We start from the raw sequence: 14,706 nt of genomic DNA, 5'->3' as shown, positions 1-14,706 counted from the left end.
TTCAATTCTAACTGAACTGAGACTTTGGTCATTTATGGTGATTATACTTTGTGGAGTTAAAGCAGCAGTAAAATCCGTTGTGTGTTATACACATAGCCGTTCAGTCAATATAAAACATTGTCATCCGACCTACCATGAGCAATGCCACACGGGGTATGTTAGGTTACGGACAGTTCTGCCTCCAGCAGTTGTTCTCTCGGTCACACATCCGGCATCACCTCTCGGTCTAACACTTCAGAGTCACGCCTGAATATAAACACATTTCTGCTCAGACTTTTACCTGAAGGTCAACAAATCACAAGTCAAGATGGAGGGAACAAATAAATCACATATTTAAGATGGTTGACGGATGGAAATTCACCATAAATGACTGAAAAAAATGAAGCAAACGGATCAAGATGAACAATTATCAAAAGGTAACAATTAAAGAAAGGAGAAGTGGAACCTATTAAATCGCTCCAAATAGTTTTTGAAAAATCCTTTTGGTTTTCATCTTAGTTTCTCCGTTAAGTTGGGGACGGACATCCAGAAATATTTTTCGCACCATCATAAAGACAATAAGAATAAAAAATTTCACAAAGTGGGCCTTAATCTTACTTATACGATCGCATGTTATGTGTTTGTAAAACCTGCAATTGTTTTACCATTCTTTAAGTTTAGAGGGATACTCTACATTGAAACGTAAGTGGATTAATAAAATAAAATGAGGAAATTTGTTTAAGAACATGAAGAGCTGCTTTCCCATGTTGGATATCGAGATATATTTATTTACACAACTGTCATTTGTGAAATGATGGAATGTATTTATTTCTATATCTGTACAGGTAAGGAAATCCCCACTGGATAATTTCCAGGATCCAGCCAAATAATAAATTAGTTTGTCAATTCCAATGCACCCGTTGGGATTTGCTGATTGAAAATTTGAATGAAAATCGAGACCATCACAAAGCATTGGAACAAATATACCCGCTGAGGTTTCGGGGTTGTAACTTTTTTATTTTTATCACTGAGTAACCTATTTTAAACAGGGTGAAGCTACAAATCTAATGATAAGAGTCTGGGTGAGAAAAAACAGATGAAAGTATCCAATTTAATTACACTGATTCCACAAACACTGCACACCACATCCTTTAAACATTGTTAACTGTTTCCACATAAAACTGGAGAGGGTGTAAATAGAAAGTAACAGAAAAAAAGCTCATTAATTTCTCAAACTTAATTTTGATATTGTTGCACAAACACTGAACATCCCATCACTAAAACACTGTCCTGATCTAAAATCTATCAGCAGGACCCTGAGCCACAGTGAAAATGCTGTGATTTCAACCTGGTTCAAAACACGCATCCTTCTGATTTGGAGTCAGACGCGACTGTTCTTGCACCAGGACCACAACAAGCGGCTGGAGCCGGATCCATTGGAGGGTGATCCGTGCAGACTGCCGCCGCGGCTCTCGGAATGTGAGAGACGGAAGCAGGTGCAGCCTGACCGCCTCAAACACAGCAGAGGATCCCCGCTCTCCCACATATTACATAACTGACTCTGTGGCGCAATGGATAGCGTGTTGGACTTCGACTGAATAATTAGGAGGAGATATTCAAAGGTTGTGGGTTCGAGTCCCACCAGAGTTGAACTTTAGTTTCGGGAGCCGGGAAGTGAAATTTTGCAGCAAAACCGCAACAGGATCATTAATGTCCGTCAAGGATGTGAAACTGCCCCCGACACTTCATCTCACACAAGTGGCTCCAGTCACACCCGAATTCATGATTCCAAATCCACTCTGAGCTGGATTGGCGAAACACTCTCAAGGAGGAGACTCATCCTCTGCTCAGACCGAATGTTAATCTGCTGGGCTTCCGGCTCGATCAGACTGCATGTTCCTTCAGACAGGTTTCTAACTGGACACATTCATCCTGCTGCCGTGCGAGCATTGATACTTGAGGGGTAGAATTCTTGTTTGCTGTAATTCTATTCCTGTAAAACTACTCCTGCAGTGCAGGATGGAAAGTGTCCTGGCTGAGCGGTCTGAGGTGCTGGTTTGAAGCTCCAGTTGAATCCCACGATTTATAGATGGATCAAAATCATAGTATGAGTCTCCAAAACCGCAACCTCCCTCCTGTAAACAACTTACTTGACCTCGTCCTCACCAATCCACCTGTCGCAAATGCATCTGTCATTGATAGTATTGGTAGGAGTGACCACCGCACTGTCCTCGTGGAGATCAAGTCCCGTCTTCGAACTGAGGAGACCATCCAACGTGTTGTGTGGCACTTCCACCGTGCTAAATGGGATAGATTCAGAACAGATCTGGCAGCTCAAAACTGGGCATCCATGAGGCGCTGTGGGCCGTCCGCAGCAGCAGATTTGTATTCCAGCACAATCTGTAACCTCATGGCCCGGCATATTCCTCACTCTATCGTTGCCAACAAGCCAGGAGATCAACCCTGGTTCAATGAGGAGTGTAGAAGAGCATGCCAAGAGCAGCACCAGGCGTACCTAAAAATGAGGTGCCAACCTGGTGAAGCTACAACTCAGGACTACATACGTGCTAAACAGCGGAAGCAACATGCTATAGACAGAGCTAAGCGATTCCACAACCAGCGGATCAGATCAAAGCTCTGCAGTCCTGCCACATCCAGTCTTGAATGATGGTGGACAATTAAACAACTAACGGGTGGAGGAGGCTCTGCAAACATCCCCATCCCCAATGATGGCGGAGTCCAGCACGTGAGTGCAAAAGACAAGGCTGAAGCGTTTGCAACCATCTTCAGCCAGAAGTGTCAAGTGGATGATCCATCTCAGCCTCCTCCCGATATCCCCACCATCACGGAAGCCAGTGTTCAGCCAATTCGATTCACTCCACGTGATATCAAGAAATGGCTGAGTGCACTGGATACAGCAAAGGCTAGGGCCCCGACAATATCCCAGCTGTAGTGCTGAAGACTTGTGCTCCAGAACTAGCTGCGCCTCTAGCCAAGCTGTTCCAGTACAGCTACAACACTGGCATCTAACCGACATTGTGGAAAATTGCCCAGATATGTCCTGTCCACAAAAAACAGGACAAATCCAATCCAGCCAATTACCGCCCCATCAGTCTATTCTCAATCATCAGCAAAGTGATGGAAGGTGTCGTCGACAGTGCTATCAAGCAGCAGTTACTCACAAATAACCTGCTCACCGATGCTCAGTTTGGGTTCCGCCAGGACCACTCGGCTCCAGACCTCATTACAGCCTTGGTCCAAACATGGACAAAAGAGCTGTATTCCAGAGGTGAGGTGAGAGTGACTGCCCTTGACATCAAGGCAGCATTTGACCGAGTGTGGCACCAAGGAGCCCTAGTAAAATTGAAGTCAATGGGAATCAGGGGGAAAACTCTCCAGTGGCTGGAGTCATACCTAGCGCAAATGAAGAAGGTAGTGGTTGTTGGAGGCCAAACATCTCAGCCCCAGCACATTTCTGCAGGAGTTCCTCAAGGCAGTCTCCTCGGCCCAACCATCTTCAGCTGCTTCATCAATGACCTTCCCTCCATCATAAGGTCAGAAATGGGGATGTTCGCTGATGATTGCACAGTGTTCAGTTTCATTTGCAACCCCTCAAATAATGAAGCAGTCCGAGCCCGCATGCAGCAAAACCTGGGCAACATCCAGGTTTGGGCTCATAAGTGGCAAGTAACATCCGCGCCAGACAAGTGCCAGGCAATGACCATATCCAACAAGAGAGAGTCTAAGCACCTCTCCTTGACATTCAATGGCATTACCATCGCCAAATCCCCCACCATCAACATCCTGGGGGTCACTATTGACCAGAACCTTAACTGGACCAGCCATATAAATACTGTGGCTAAAACAGCAGGTCAGAGGCTGGGTATTCTGCGGCGAGTGACTCACCTCCTGACTCCCCAAAGCCTTTCCACCATCTACAAGGCACAAGTCAGGAGTGTGAATGAATACTCTCCACTTGATTGGATGAGTGCAGCTCCAACAACACTGAAGAAGCTCGACACCATCCAAGATAAAGCAGCCCGCTTGATTGGCACCCCATCCACCACACTTAACATTCACTCCCTTCACCACTGGCGCACTGTGGCTGCAGTGTGTACCATCCACAGGATGCTCTGCAGCAACTCGCCAAGGCTTCTTCGACAGCACCTCCCAAACCCGCGACCTCTCCCACCTAGAAGGACAAGAGCAGCAGGCACATGGGAACAACCCCACCTGCACGTTCCCCTCCAAGTCACACACCATCCCGACTTGGAAATATATCGCCGTTCCTTCATCGTCGCTGGGTCAAAATCCTGGAACTCCCTTCCTAACAGCACTGTGGGAGACCCGTCACCAAACGGACTGCAGCGGTTCAAGTCGGCGGCTCACCACCGCCTTCTCAAGGGCAATTAGGAATTGGCAATAAAAGCCGGCCTCGCCAGCGACGTCCACATCCCATGAACGAATGAAAAAATACTAAACTTTGCAACAGAGTAGTCCGGAGGAACCACATGTCAATTCAAATAAGTAGATGCATTTTGGAGCACACCAATTGTACCTTCAACTCTGGTCGAAATGTTCACAAGCAAACGGATTGTTTGACTTAGCTGAGACTCGAATTAACAATCTCTCCATTTCCCGATCATGTCCTGTCATATAAGGACCGCGCACTGACTGATTGCGCCGCTCGAGTCCGGTCACTTTGATCACCTGTCCCACTCTGCTGGAAAGAATCTTAAGTGTAAGAGGCCCTTCCACGTGGAAACGTGTCCAGTCACTGTGATCAAACTAATATCTGCACTTTCACTTTCAGCTTCTTTCACATCATCTGCTCCATCGCACTGCAAGCGGATTTTCTGCGAACAGGTCAAAATGAACATTGCCAGAAATTCTATCAGTAGTAGGATTTGAACCCAGCGCCCACACAGCGATTTGATTTATTATCTTAAAGCAACGAGCTTTGTTCGCGAATCGCATTGCCAGTCTTTCACGTTTTGCTTAGTGCCCAAATAAATAAACTGAAGCTAATTGACCGTGTTTACGCCGTGCTGGGGTTATTCTCCTTCGAGCAGAGAAGGTTCAGAGGAGATTTGATTGAAGTGTTCAAAGTCATAAAGGGTTTAGATAAAGTTAATAATTGAAGCTGTTCCCATTGACGGAAGTGTCGAGAATCAGAGGACCCAGATTTGAGGTGATTGGCAAAAGAACCAAAGGCGACATGAGGAAAATCTTATTTATGCAGCGGATGGTTATGATCTGGAATGCGCTTCCTGAAAAGGTGGTGGAAGCAGATTCAATCGTGGCTTTCAAAAAGGAATTTGATAAATACTTGAAGGGGAACATGCAGGGCCACGGGGAAAGCGACGGGGAATGGGACTAATGTGATTGTTCTTACAAAAAGCAGGTAAGGAATTGATGGGTCGAATGACCTCCTTCTGTGGTGTGTTCATTCTGTGATCAATATTATTTTACATACAATGAATGGACCATCCCTGAAAGACTGCCCCGCGATAAAACAGAGTGACACTGAAAGGTTGCGAAAATATGATGATCCCCACAGGATTCGAACACTCATTGTTGTGATGTGAAGTCAGACGCGCTACCGTTGCGCCACTAGGTCCACCGCAAGCACGTGGAGCCAGATCCATATGAGGGAGATCGGTACCGAACGCAACAGGGACTCGAAGAGGCGGAAGCATCAACAGCAACAGCGCAGAAGCCCCGCTCTCGAATCCAGCCCTTTCCAGTGGAGAGCTGTCAGTCCCGGCCTGAGCCCTGTCTGGAAGCCGCCTGCTATTCTTTCGTTGCAGAACGGGACCGATCCAGTTTTAGCTTACACACAAACTCAGGACTCCCACTCCTGACAGATTCACTTGTTTGGGTTCAGTGAATTGGGATTTAATTCAATCCCCATCCGCCCTCCGCTCTGTCAGTTCAAGACTTCATTTGCACCGACACTTGGAGCTCTGTTTTAGATGGTGCCGGCTGTTTCAGCATTTCTCAGTCCCACGACAAACATTTTTTGCTGCTAACTACTGCTTTATACAAAGTGCCCAGGAAAAAGGGAATTTTTCCTGGGTACTGAGTTAGACTTAAGGAACAATAGAGGTGCGATCACACTACTGGGTGTATTCTATAGGTCACCAACTAGTGCGAAGAAAAAGAGGAGCAAATTTGAATGGGAAATTACAGAGAGGTGCAAAAGCCATAGCGTATTAATAACCGGGGATTTCAAATATCCTCATGTAGACCGAGATAACAATAATACAAGGCACAAAGAAGGGGAAGAATTTTTGAAATGTGTTCAGGATAACATTCTCGACCAGTACGTCTCTGGCCCAATGAGGAAGGAGGCATTGCTGGACTTGGTTCAAAGGAATGAGGCTGGCCAAGTGGAGCAAGTGTAAGTGGGGGAGCATTTAGGGAGCAGTGATCAGTTTCATAAGGATTAGAATAGCTATGGAAATGGACTCTGCCCACTCTAAAGTAAAAATACTCAATTGGAGGAGAGCCAATTTCAATGGGATGAGAACAGGTCTGGCCCCGGTAAATTGGAATCAAAGATTGTCAGGCAAAACTATAACTGCATAGTGGGCGGCTTTTAAAAAGATGATTCGAGTACAGAGAAGGTATATTCCAACGAGGTAAAAAGGTGGGGCAACTAAAGCCAGAGCTCTCGGGATAATAAGAGAGATAGAGAGTAAGATGAAGCGGGAAAAAGTGGCGTATGACAGGTGTCAGATTGATAACACCAGTGCCAACCAGAGAGAATAGAGAAAGTTCAGAGGGGAACTGAAAAAGGAAATAAGAGGGGCATAGAGAGAGCAAAAGAATAGCGGAAAACATAAAAGGGAATCAAAAAGTCTTCCACAGACATGTTAACAGTAAACGGGTAGTAAGAGGAGGGGCCGGGCACGATTAGGGACCATAAAGGAGATCTACTCATGGAGGCAGTGGGCATGGCAGAGGTACTAAATGAGTACTTAAAATAGATAAGTCAACTAGTCTGGATGGGTTGCACTCGAGGATGTTGAGGGAAGTAAAGGGGGAAATTGCAGAGGAACTGGCAATAATCTTCCAGGCATCCTTAGATATGGGGATGGTGCCAGAGGACTGGAGAATTGCAAAGGTTACAACCTTGTTCAAAAAAATGGTGTAATGTTAAACCCAGCAACTATAGGCCAGTCAGTGTAACCTCGGTGATGGGGAAAGTATTGGAACTCATAATCCAGGAGAGAATTAACAGTCACTTGGACGAGTGTGGATTGATTAGGGAATGCCAGCACGGATTTGTTAAAGGCAATTCGTGTTTAACCAACTTGATAAAGTTGTTTGATGAGGTAACAGAGAGGGTAGATGAGGTCAATGCAGTTGACGTGGTGTATATGGACTTTCAAAAAGCGTTTGATCAAGTGCCACGTGGTAGGCTTGCGATCAAGATTGCAGCCCATGGAACACAGGGGGAAATAGCAACATGGATGCAGCACTGGCTAAATGACAGGCAACAGAGTTGTGGTGAACTGTTGTTTTTTGGACTGGAGGGAGGTGGGCAATGGTGTTCCATAGGAGTCGGTGGTGGGACAACTGCTTTTCTTGATATATATTAATGACTTGGACTTGGGAGTAAAGGGTACAATATCAAATTTTGCAGATGACACAATACTTGGCGAACAGTCAGGTGGATAGACTTGAAGAGGATATGGACACGCCGGTGGCATGGACGGACACGTGGCAGATGAAGTTTAACGCGGAACAATGCGAGGTGATGCATTTCGGTGGGTAAAAACGAGGGGAGGCAATATAAACTGGAGGGCACAATTCTAAAAGGGTTAAAGGAACACAGGGACCTGGGGGTACATGGGCACAAATCGTTGAAAGTGGCAGGGCAGGTTGAGAAAGCGGTTTAAAAAACAGACGGGGTCCTGGGCTTTATAAAGAGGGGCATAGAGTACAAAAACAAGGAAGTCATGATAAACCTTTATAAAACACTCGGCCACAAATGGTATTTGGTCCAGTTCTGGGCAGTGCACTTTTGGAAGGATGTGAATGCCTTGAGAGGGTGCAGAGGAGATTTCCTGGAATGATTCCAGGGATGAGGGACTTAAATTACATGGATAGGCTGAAGAAGCTCGGATTGTTCTCCTTGGAACTGAGAAGGCTGACAGGAGATATGACATAGATATTCAAAATCATGAAGGGCCTAGACAGAGTAGATAGAGTGAAACTGTTCCCATTGGCGGAAGGGACATGAAGCAAAGTGCATAGATTTAAGGTGATTGGCAAAAGAACCAAAGGTGACAAGAGTGAAAACTTCTTTACACAGCGAGTGGTCGGAATCTTTGATTTTTGTGCTTTGCATGTGATGAAATTTCATCATTTTACAGACTGTATCTTAAGAATGGGATTAAAAGTTCAGTTTATGACGCCAGGAATCTGGTGCAGCCGTTGTTAAATTTATCAAAGCAGGCAATTGTCGCCATTTATCACAAGAACGCCCTAACTGGTTATGCGCTCAAGATGAAAGTAACGCAACGGGGGACAATTGATAAAACACGAAAGACATCGGGCTCTGACACAAATCCTCATCGTTTTGCTTTTCCAATATAAAGGGTGCGCCATTTATTCTCTGAACAGAGAAACAGACTGGTCTCGCTCACAACAGTAATCTCCATGTCACAGCGAATTAGCCTTTCGGGACCGTGTCTGTCAAGATGAATTGTAATTTCCGTGAAGCCAATGTTCCAATCCTTTGTAAGTTTCCTGCGCCTGCAATGCGATCACAAGGTTTCTTTTTATTCCACAGGGAAAATAGTGGAATATTAGCTCTGCTCAGCCGGCAATGATCACGGTACATTTTCTTGCAGACAAAACACACATTGAAACCCTGGAACTTTGAGGCGATGAATCCTCAGGAAAAATGAAATAAGGGCTCGAATCAATCGAACCAATAGCACCATCGAGACAAGTGAAGAGGTCACCTGCTAAACCAGTAATTCACTGAGCTAAACCTTGAGGGTGCAGTGACCAATATAACAAGTGTCCACTGTCAGTTTACTTTTCCAAAATGAATGGTTGAAACTTGCAGCAGTGAAAATCCAACGAGCCGGTCTTCACTCTTAAACCAGCAACTATGAAGTTAAGAGAAACGTGCCGGCGAAATACTCGATTTCAGCGCGGTGACACTGGGCAAGAGTAAAGCTCAGTCAATATGATCGCCGAGTGGCGAAAGGGGAGATTTGGAACTCCTGATCGACCGCACTGCGTATTTTCCAGATCTGCTGAGAGCACCAATCCCTTCAATTCATCACTTACAGGGACAATTCGATTCTCGGTTTCTTTTCCCTGAACTTGACGAGATCTTCAAAATTGAAAGCGACCCATATCAGAGCGAACCTGGTCACCGACATGCTCACAGATACAAAGCGGCCAAACTCTGCTTTAGTGAGATGAAAGCCCAGAGCTGTTTCAAGGTGGAAGGCAATTGCAAAGAAAGCTCGTTCAATGAAAGTGCAGATCATTGAAGTGCCTGTAAAGTCCAGATTGTTTGAACTGAACTTCTTCCGAAAGCGCTTGAGATTCAGGTGGAGTGATTTGGAGACTTCTTTTCCCTCTTTACAAAAGTTTGAACCGCAGATCAAGATCAAAATTCTAGGGCTGAATTTGGGCTTCTCCGTGATATGTACCTCGAATCGAGAATTATATCCCGACGACAACGAGCCCAGAAACAAATCAAGGGGATTCAGTCTAAGTAAAATAATGGTATTGGAGAAAATAATTAGATTAAAGATAAACAAATCACCAGGACCTGATGGTGACCATCCCAGTGGATTAAAAGGAATAGGTGAGAAAATTGTACATGCTTCAGTCATGATCGTTCAAACTCTCTTGTTTCAGGAATTGTTCCATGGATTGAAAAATTGCCAATGCCATTCCATTATTTAGGAATGGGAGGAGAGATAAAGTAGGAAATTATACACCTATTAGTCTGACGTCTGTTGTGGGGAAGTTAGCAGTATCTGTTATTAGGGAAGAGAGACTGACCACTTGGATAAATATGAATTGATCAGAGAAGCCAGCATGGATTTGTAAAGGGTAAGTCAAGTCTAACGAAACTAGTTGAACTTCTTGAAGATGTAATAACGTGGTAGATAATGGAGTGTCTTTGGGTGTTATATGTATATTGACTTCCAGAGGCATTCGATAAGTTACCACATAAGAGACTGTATACAGAAATGAGAGCACATGGAAATTAAAGCAACCCATTGACATGGGTGGGGAGTTCGTTAGAAGGTAGGAGACAGAGAGTCGGGATAATGGATCTGTGCTCAAATTGACAGGATGTGATTCGTGGTGTCCCCCAGGGATCTGTACCGGGGTATTAGCTTTTTACTATATGTATAAATGAGGAAAATGAAGAAATAGAGAGCCATATATCCAAGTTTGTCGACGACACCAAGTTTGGTGGCACAGTGAGTAATGTAGACGGGAGCATAAAGTTGCAAAGCGAAATTGATAGATGAAGTGAGTTGGTAAAACTGTGGCAGATGGAGCTTACATAGAATTACATAGAATGTACATCACAGAAACAGACAATTTGGCCCAACTAGACAATGCCGGTGTTTATGCTGCAGACGAGCCTCATCCAACCCCGCTTCATCGAACCCTATGAGCAAATCCGAATATTCCTTTCTCCTCCATGTGTTTATCTCGCTTCCCCGTAAATGCATCCATGCGTTTCGCCTTAACTACTCCTTGTGGTAGCGAGTTGCACATTCTAGCGAGCCTCTTTGTAAATAAGGTTCTTTTAAATGCCATATTGGATTAAATGTGACTATCTTATATTTATGGCCCCAATTTTGGACTCGTCCCCCCAAAATTGCAAACACCTTATCTCCGTCTGACCTATCAAACCCTTGCATAATCTTAAAGTCCTATTTCAGGTCACCCTCAGCCTTCCATTTTCGATGGAAAAGAGCCGAAGACTGTTCAATCTTTCAATATTGGGAAGTGTGAGGTCATCCACTTTGGACCCAAGCAAGATAGATGAGAATATTTTCTAACTGGTGACAAACTAGGAACTGTGGAGGAGGAAAGATGTTTACGGGTCCAAGTGCAGAAATCATTAAAAGTCAGTGGACAGTTACAAAAATAATTAAAAAGGCTAATAGAACTTTGACCTTTATCTTAAGGGAGCTCGAATTCAAAGGGGTTTACATTATGTTACAGTTATATACTCTGCTAAGAGCAAATTTCGAGTGCTGCATTCAGTTCTAGGCACCACACCTCAGGGAGGATACATTGGCCTTGGAGGGAGTGCAGCGCAGATTCACCAGAATGATACCGGAGCTAAAATGTTTAAATTATGCGGACAAGTTGCAGAGAAAAGGTTTGTATTTCCTTGTGTACAGAAGATTAAGTGTTGATGTATTCGAGTTGTTGAAGGTGATTAAATGAACCAATGGTGTGTGTGTGAGCTGTGAGACAGCTTGAAATCCCAATCCTCTCCACCACTGGGGACTGAGTCTTTCAACAAACAGGGATTTTCACTCGTGCAAGTTTCATCCACATTTTCTGCTCTTCATTTCTCCGACCTGCTTGTTGCGCCTTTCCGTTCAATTCAGGACTTACAGGAAAAACTCGATTCAGCGGTCAATCTTCGGGTCACATGGTGAGATTTCAAATAAGTGAAATCGACCCTTATCAAACCCCAATATCGTCACCTTCACGTTTGACGAATGCAAAGCGGCTTCTATCGCGGTTTGGCTGCACAACTCGTTCAAAGATACTGTCGGTAATTGGAGGGTCTTTCAAGTCATGACCCGAACATAACAGTTCGCACTGCCGTTTTCCCCAAGACGCTTCAGATTCATGTGGAATGATTTCGGTCTGGCGGTTAAATCCGTTCCCTCTTTCCGAATCCACCTTTGAACCCGGGAATTTCAGTATTTTTGATAACCGAGACCAAACTGGTTTGTCCTGTATTTTACATTACTTTCCAGATATTACAGATAAGCAGAGCACTTGAGCTGTCACAGCTGTGACTTTGACTTTTCTCCCTCTCCTCTGGATCTCCCCGGCAACTGCCACTAACCACAATTTTCTGTCACACTTCTCCATCAGAAAGTTCAGAGTCTCGGTTTCCAAATGAAATAACGCCCATCTCTTCAATCAACGACAGCTCAGAGAGAGTTTCTTAGTTTCAGCTCCCAATTTCCCCAAATCCTCAAAGTAGCATGGAAATAATTATCCTTAAGTTAATAATAATAATATAATTCAAAGTTCTTATCGTCTGGGGCTTTGTTTCAGATTCCACGGCTTTTAAAGTTCACTGCTGATGTTTAACGAAGCGCCTCTTGGTTGGAGGCTTCTGTGTGGGAAAGATCACGAAGCGCTCATTGAGAAACCGAGGATGAAGCTGTTTGATGGGAGCGCTGGTGACTCAAACCGTGCGCGGCTCCAGTGGCGCAATCGGTCCCCGCGCGTTATTTCTACAATAATTATACGCTCGAGAAATGCTGGAGTTGTGAGCTCCAGCGCCATCGAAAGTAGTTGAACCTTCTAAATATTTTGACTGGAGTTCAAGGCACATCCGGTTCCATGAGGCATCGACTTCTTCATGTCCCCATATGGGCACTGAGGCTCCTCTGGCCTACCGTCTTGCAATTGCAGGCGAGAGTTTAATTGTTTATAAGAGGAGAGGGGGCAATTGTCGACAGCTGAAATGGTAAAGGGGCCGGCACGACAACTTTAAATCCAAAGAACCAAAAACACAATTCTTCTTTCCGTGAAGCAGGTATTGATCGATTTGAAGTGTCGTGCAGGGAAAATTCGGGAGGCAAACCTGCTGCCTGGTGTCACCTTGTATCGGTTAAAATTATTCAGCTTTCAATTGTTGATCGGCTGAAAGATCGAGAGGCCTCTTCCAGCTCCCGTATGGAACAAGTTTAGCTTTTGAGCCATTGGGTAAAGTGTTTTTGATTAATTGTTGCTAACGAATGACAAGACATTTTGTACAACCAAGAAGAACTGCAAAATTACGATTTCGCTGCCCATGTTTCTAACATCATGTTCAACAGAAACAAGGATTCTCCTCAAATCGTTGCTGAGAATGAGAGAAAACGGACTCTCACCCTTGTTCAACAGCGACAAGGGATAATTCACATTCCTACCATGAATCCGTATGATGGAAGCAAGTCAAGCAACGAGCCTGGGTAGCTCAGTCAGTAGAGCATCAGACTTTTAAAACAGGTATTGATCTGAGGGTCCGGGGTTCAAGTCCCTGTTCAGGCGAAAAGTTTTAAAGCAGCTGGCAAGTTCTGCCTTTCCAGCGGACCAAAAGAAGCAGGAGTGGGCGAGAGCGTCCCTCGAACCTGCTCCGCCATTTTATGAGATCATGGATGATCTTCGAACTCACCTCCACTTTCCCGACCGATCCCCATATCCCTTGATTCATTTAGTGTCCAAAAATCTATCGATCTCAGTTTTGGACACACTCAACGATTCAGCATCCACAGTCTTCTGGGGGAGAGAATTCCAATGATTCACAACCCTCTCAATGAAGAATTTATGTCTCATCTCTGTGCTAAATAGCTGGCCCCTCATCTTGAGATTATGACCGTTACTTGTAGACTCTCTAGCTAGGGTAAGCAGCCTCCCAGCATCAAGCTGTCACACCCTCTAAGAATTTTATACATATCAATGAGATCATCTCATTATTCTAAACTCCAGTGAATATAGGGTCATTCTACTCAACCTCTCCTCAGAGGGCAAACATCTCATCCCAGGAATCAATCCAGTGAACCTTTGTTGCCCTCACTCTCAGGCAAGTATATCGTTCCACAGGTAAGGAGATCAAAACTGTACACAGTACTCCAGGTGTGGTCTCACCATAGCCCTATATAATTGCAGCAAGACTTTCTTATCCTTGTACTCCAAACCCCTTTCAATAAAGGCCAACATATCATTTGCTTTCCTAATTGCTTGCTGCACCTGCATGTTAACTTTCTGTGATCCGTGTAACAATGACAGCCAAATCACCCTGAATACCAACATTGCTTAGTCTCTCACCTTTTAAAAGTTATTCTGCTTATATATTCCTCGCAAAGTAAATAACCTCAGATTTCCCCACTTTATACCTGATTTGCCACCTTCTCGCCCATACACCCAACCTGTCCATATCACTTTGCATTCTCTTTGCGTCCTCCTCACAGCTTACTTACCCACCAACATTGTATCGTCAGCAAACTTGGATATATTACGCTCGGTCGCCTCATCTCAGTCATTAATTTCGATTGTAAATAGCTCAGGCCCAAGCACTGATGCTCACGGCACCACATGAGTTGCAGCCTGCCAACCCGAAAATGACCTGTTTATTCCGACTTTCTGTTTTCTGTCCGTCGACCAATCCTCAATACATGTTAATGTATCACCCATGATCCCATGAGCACTAATCTTGTGTACCTACCTCTTATGTGGAACCGTATCGAATACCTTTTGAAAATCCAAATATACTACATCCAATGGTTCTTCTTTATCTATCCTGCTAGTTACAGCATCAAAAGCTCTAATAGATTTGTTAAACACTAATTGCCTTTCATAAATCCGTGTTGCATGTGACTAATCATATTATGGTTTTCTAAGTGTCCTGTAACCACGCCCCTGGTAATACATCCTAGCATTTTACCTACTACTATTGTCAGGCTAAATCGCCTGCAGTTCCCTGTTTCC

At 44.5% G+C, this 14,706-nt stretch overlaps 2 non-coding genes across 2 annotated transcripts; both read left to right on the top strand.

Annotated features, from left to right (window-relative positions):
* The first annotated feature begins 1,536 nt into the window (after positions 1 to 1,536).
* On the top strand, positions 1,537 to 1,629 carry trnar-ucg (transfer RNA arginine (anticodon UCG)). Its single transcript has 2 exons — positions 1,537 to 1,573; positions 1,594 to 1,629. It is a non-coding gene; the product is annotated as a tRNA-Arg (tRNA).
* An 11,555-nt stretch (positions 1,630 to 13,184) lies between these two features.
* On the top strand, positions 13,185 to 13,269 carry trnak-uuu (transfer RNA lysine (anticodon UUU)). Its single transcript is given in 2 exon segments — positions 13,185 to 13,221; positions 13,234 to 13,269. It is a non-coding gene; the product is annotated as a tRNA-Lys (tRNA).
* Positions 13,270 to 14,706: the final 1,437 nt, after the last annotated feature.

Source organism: Heptranchias perlo, chromosome 20 (assembly GCF_035084215.1).
Source record: "Heptranchias perlo isolate sHepPer1 chromosome 20, sHepPer1.hap1, whole genome shotgun sequence".
In the NCBI taxonomy this organism is placed as follows: domain Eukaryota; kingdom Metazoa; phylum Chordata; class Chondrichthyes; order Hexanchiformes; family Hexanchidae; genus Heptranchias; species Heptranchias perlo.
The sequence above is the reverse complement of the archived record's forward strand: the minus strand, read 5'-3'. Positions and strand labels throughout refer to the sequence as shown.